A 6000-nucleotide genomic window follows, 5' to 3' on the forward strand; every position below is an offset into this window, starting at 1 on the left:
AACAGTCTTAATAAACTTGGCATTTTACTATTTGGCTCTAACACCTTAAAAATTATGATTGCATATAGACTACAACAAAACATCACTATATTGGACTGTAAAAAGGAGAGGTTAACAGTAGTACCGTTTTTTTTTGGAGCGACCAAAGTTCAAAGTTGAGAAACCTTAGCACTCCAATGCTGACAAAAGCAAAGCTAAGAATTAGACTGTGTGTGTTTATGTTTTGAATTTCTGGGAAAAAGTGGAGTCTATAACTCTGGTGCATTCAGTTATACGTAAGCTAGGAAATCTCCACAATCTTGAAAAGCGTGATCTCTATTCTCCTGTATACAAAATATACCCAGTAGCATTCGGGATATTCAGACTCCATGAATTTTTCCCCCACATTTCAGTTTCTGCGTTGACCTTGCCTAACAAGAATTGATTAAATCTATCTCACAATAACCCATATGACATCACAATACCCCATAATGACCATCACAATACCCCGCAGCGAAGCATCACAATACCCCATAATAGCGTCACAATACACCATAATATTTTGGTTCCACAATACCCCATAGCCCACTTAGCGACAAAGGAAAAATCAGGTTTTTAGAAATGTTTGTAACTTACAAAACTTTAAAGCAAATATCCCATTTACGTACAGTAAATGGCAGCGATTACAACCTCAAGAATTAACTTCTTGAAAGCGCCAAGCTTGGTGACTACCTGTATTTGGGGAGTTTCTCCACATTCTCCCATTCTTTTCTGCAGATCCTCCCAAGCTCTATCAGGTTGGATGGGAAGGCCATTACAGTTAGTTTCAGGTCTCTTCAGAGATGTTCTGGCTGAGCCACTCAATGACATTCTGGGACTTGTTCCTAAACCACTCCTGCATTATGTAAGCTTGTGCTTTGGGTCATTGTCCTGTTGGAAGAGTGAACACCCCAGTCTGGGAGTCTTGGGTGCTCTGGAGCAAGTTTCTCATCAAGGATCTCTCATGCTGCTCCGTTCATCTTTCCCTCGATCCTGACTAAGTCTCCCAGTCCAATGCTGCTGAAAAACATCCACACAGAATGATGGCAACACTGTGTGCTTCTTTTACGTAGGGATGATGCCAGGTTTCATAAGCGTGGCCGCTTGGCATTCCAGGCCAAAGTTCCAATCTTGGATTCATCAGAACAGAATCTTGCTTCTCGTGTCTGAGAGTGCTTTTGTTCCTTACCTTGAAAACTCCGTGAGGATTGGTCATGTGCCTTTTACTGAGGGTGGGCTATCTGGCCATTCTACCCATAAAGGCCTGATTGGTGGAGTGCTGCAGAGATGGTTGTCCTTCTGGAAGGTTCTCCCATCTCCACAGAGGAACAATGGAGCTCTGTCAGAGTGACCATCGGGTTCTTGGTCACCTCCTGACCAAGGTCCTTTATCGCCGATTACTTAGTTTGACCAGCACTAGGAGGAGTCTTGGTTGTTCCGAACTGTTCATTTCGAATGATGGAGGCCACTGTGTTCTTGAGGACCTTCAATGCAGAAATGTTTTGGTTCCCTTCCCCAGATCTGACCTCGACTACACAATCCTGTCTCAAACTCTACGAGACAATTTCCTTCGACCCTCACGGCTTGGTTTTTGGTTTTATATATGTATATATCGTATGACATCATGGATGAATTCTAGAATATACTATGCTCAAAAAATAAAAGGAACACTTAAACAACTTTTAATGTAACTCAAGTCAATCACATACCTTTGAAATCAAACTGTCCACTTAGAAGCAACACTTTGATTGACAATAATTTCACATGCTGTTAACGATAAGATAGACAATAGGTGAAGTATGAGCAGTGTAGACATAACTCAAACAGTGGTTCTGCAGGTGCAGGGACACGAGCCACTTCTCCAGTTCACCATGCTTCTGGCTGATGTTTTGGTCACTTTTGAATGCAGGAAATGCTTTCACTCTAGTGGTAGCATGAGACGGGGTCAACAACCCCACAAGTGGCTCCAGGCGTACAGCTCATCCAGGATATTACGTCAATGCGAGCTGCGGCAAGAAGGTTTGCTGTGTCTGTCAGGCGTGGTGTCCAGAGCAGCTGAGAGGCAGCTACCAGGCCCAGTACATCAGGAGGCGTGGAGGGCAGTGAGAGACAACAGCCCAGCAGCAGGACGCTACCTCCGCCTTTGTGCAAGGAGGAGCAGAAGCTTACTAGAGCCTGCAAAACCAAGCCTCCAGCAGAGCCACAAATGTGCATGTGTCTACTCAAACTGTCAGGAAACAGACTCCATGAGGGTGGTATGAGGGCTGACGTCCACATCGCGGGGTTGTGCTTACAGTAACACCGTGCAGGGCGTTGGCATTTGCCAGAGAACACCAAGATTAGCCAGGGTGGCTGCTGGCGCCTGTTATAACTTTACAGATAAAGCAGGTTCACACTGAGCACGTGACAGGCGTGGCAAGTCTGGAAATGCCGTGGAGAAGCGTTCTGCCGCGCACAGCATCCTCCAGCATGACCGGTTTAGGCGGTGGGTCAGTCATGGTGTGGGGTGGCATTTCTTTAGAGGACCACACAGCCACTCCATGTGCTATAGAAGATAACGCAAACTGCCGATGGTGGCAGATGAGATCCTCAGAACCCTTGTTAGGAACCATGCTGATGCACAGTTGGCCCCGCAGGTTCCTCCTAATGCAAGACAATACTGGACCTCCATGTGGCTGGAGTGTGTCCAGCAGTTCCTGCGAGGAAGGCATTGATGCTATGGACCGACCCGCCAGTTCCCCAGACCTGGTCCAATTGAGCACATCTGGGACATCATGTCACCATCCCATCCTGCTAGGTTTTACACAGACTGTCCAGGTTGGCGGATGCTGGTCAGGTCTGGGAGGAGATCCCTCAGGAGACCATCCGCCACCTCATCGGGAAACATGCCCAGGCGTTGTAGGGAGATCATACCGGCACGTGAGTTACACACACTGCTGAGCCTCATTTGTTTTGTTCAGGACATTACATCAAAGTTGGATCAAGCTGTGGTGTGGTTTTCCACTTTAATTTTGAGTGTGACTCCAAATCCCAGACCTCCATGGGTTGATAAATTTCAGTGATTATTTTTTTGTGATTTTGTTGGCCAGCACATTCAACTAGCAAAGAAAAAAGAAGGATTTTTAATAAGATTATTTCTTTCGTTTTGAATCTGAGATATTATTGTTTAAGTGTTTCCTTTATTTTTTTGAGCAGTATATATATATATATATATATATATATATATATATATATATATATATATATATATATATATATATAATACCAGTCAAAAGTTTGGACACACCTACTCATTCAAGGGTTTTCTTTATTTTTACTATTTTCTACATTGTAGAATATGAGTGAAGACATCAAAACTATTATGAAATAACATTAAATGGAATCATGTATAATTTTTTTTACCAATCAATATATTTAATATTTGGCTGCTTTTTTCCTTGACTGTTAGGTCATCCCAAACCATCTCAATTGGGTTGAAGGTGGGTGATTGTGGAGAGGCCAGGTCATCTGATGCAACCTCCATCATTCTCCCTTCTTGGTCAAATGGCCCTTACACACAGCCTGGAGGTGTGTTGGGTCATTGTCCTGTTAAACAAATTATAGTCCCAACATGCGCAAACCAAATGGGATGGGGCTGCAGAGTGCTGACAGAACCACATGCTGATTGGTGTGCCTTGAATTTTATTTAAATGATGCTGATAAACATGCCAGCAAAGCACCTCCACACCATCACACCTCCTCACTCCATGCTTCACGGTGGGAAATACACAGGCAGAAATCATCCGTTCACCTGCTCTATGTCTCACAAAAGACATGGCATGGAACCAAAAATCTAAGGTAGGACTCCCCAGACCAAAGGACAAATTTCCACCGGTCTAATGTCCATTGCTCGTGTTTCTTGGCCCAACCGTCTTCTTATTGGCTGAAACCACTACTCCTTTTGTAGTGGTTTCCTTTCTTTGACCTGACCATGAGAGCCTGATTCACGCAGTTGCATTGAATGTCTCAGTTGATGTTGAGATGTGTCTGTTAGCTTGGTCTCTGTGAAGCATTTTATTTATCAAAATGTAGCTCTAATTTAAAATTCGCACCTGAAGAAAACTTTAAAAGTTCTTGAAATTTGGGAGAAAGATAGAGACCCCCTAACATGGCGGGCGTGCAGAACTTTCTCAGAACTTTCTCCGTGCTGACAGGCTTGACAAAGTGAACTAAAGTTACTTGACTCACCAAAACATAAAATCACTCCCCTCTGAGGAATCCATTCATGACAAGGCTTGTTAAACAACAGTATGCTAAGTCAGTGAGCGGAGAACTCCAAATTGCACTTATCCTCTCCTCACCTCCCCCTCAAACCCAATAGATAGAGAAGGTCAGAGGGGAGGGACTTCCATGGCACTTTCAAGATAACCTTCCAGAATCCATGCTAGATATATTTTAATTCTTTTTACCTTTATTTAACTAGGCAAGTCAGTTAAGAATAAATTCATTTTCACGGTAGAACAGTGGGTTAACTGCTCTGTCTAGGGCAAAATAATAGATCATTACCTTTGCTGTGAGCTGGGGATTTGCACCCTGCAACACTTCTAACTACTAGGCTAACGCCTGCCCCTCCAACCACCAGGCCACCCACCGCCCCTCCAACCACCAGGCCACCCACCGCCCCCAACCACCAGGCTACCCACCGCCCCCCCCTAACCACCAGGGGCCACGCTGCCTCTAACCACTAGGGGCCACGCTGCCCCCCCTCCAACCACCAGCGCACCGCCCCCTGTAACCACTAGCTACCCACTCGGCTCCAACCACTCAGGCCACCCACCGCCAAACCACTAGGCTACCTACCCCCCCTCTAACCACTAGGCATCTGCCGCCCCCTAACCACTAGGCCACCATCTCTCTTCCAACCACTAGGCCACCTACCCCCCAACCACTAGGCCACGCCTGCCGCCTCTAACCACTAGGCTACAATGCAATTTCCCAAACCACTAGCACCATTCCTCTAACCACTAGGCTAGCTGCCGCCCAAACCACTAGTACCTACCCCCCAAACTCACCAGGGCCACGCCGGCCCCCCAACCACCAGGCCACCCACCCCCTCTAACCACTAGGCCACCTACCCCCCCCTCTAACCACTAGGCCACGCCTGCCGCCCTCCAACCAACCACCAGGCTATCAACCGCTCTAACCACTAGACTACCCACCCCAACCACTAGATCACCCATCGGCCTCCAACCACTAGACTACACCACCACTCAAACTAATAGACTACCCGCCTCTAACCACTAGGCTGCTGGCCCCCCCTAACCACCAGGCTACCGTCACTCTCCAACCACCAGGCCACGCCTGCCCCCTCTAACCACTAGGCTACGCTGTGGCCCCCCTCTAACCACTAGGCTGCCGCTGCTCTAACCACTAGGCTAAGCTGCCCCCCCTCTAACCACTAGGGCTGCCCCCCCAACCACTAGGGTTGACGCTACCCCCTCTAACCACTGGCTGCCAGCCCCCCCTCTAACCACTAGGCTACGCTGCCGCCTCTAACCACTGGGGCTACGCTGCCGCCCCCCTCTAACCACTCGGCTACCCGCCCCCCTCTAACCACTAGGCTACGCTGCCGCCCCCTCTAACCACTAGGCTACGTGCCGCCCCCCTCTAACCACTAGGAAATGTTCATGCCCCCCCTCTAACCCGTCGGCTACGCTGGCACGTCCCCTACCACTAGGCTACGCATGCCCCCCAACCACTAAGCTACGCTGACGCCCCCCTCTAACCACTAGGCTACGCTGCCGTCCACATATCCAGCGAAGTAGACGAAAACTAGAATTCCATTTTCAATGCTGAAACGATCATCAGAGTGAATTATCGTAATTTATCCCAAAAATGTTTTTGCTCAGCCCACAAGTTTTTTCACGACTTGGAATTCGAGTTGCGATGAATCATTCAAAACTACTTTTTGGCAATCGAGAGCGCCGTTTTGTTTTCCAAGTT

The sequence above is a fragment of the Salmo salar genome, chromosome ssa03 (assembly GCF_905237065.1).
Source record: "Salmo salar chromosome ssa03, Ssal_v3.1, whole genome shotgun sequence".
Lineage (NCBI taxonomy): Eukaryota > Metazoa > Chordata > Actinopteri > Salmoniformes > Salmonidae > Salmo > Salmo salar.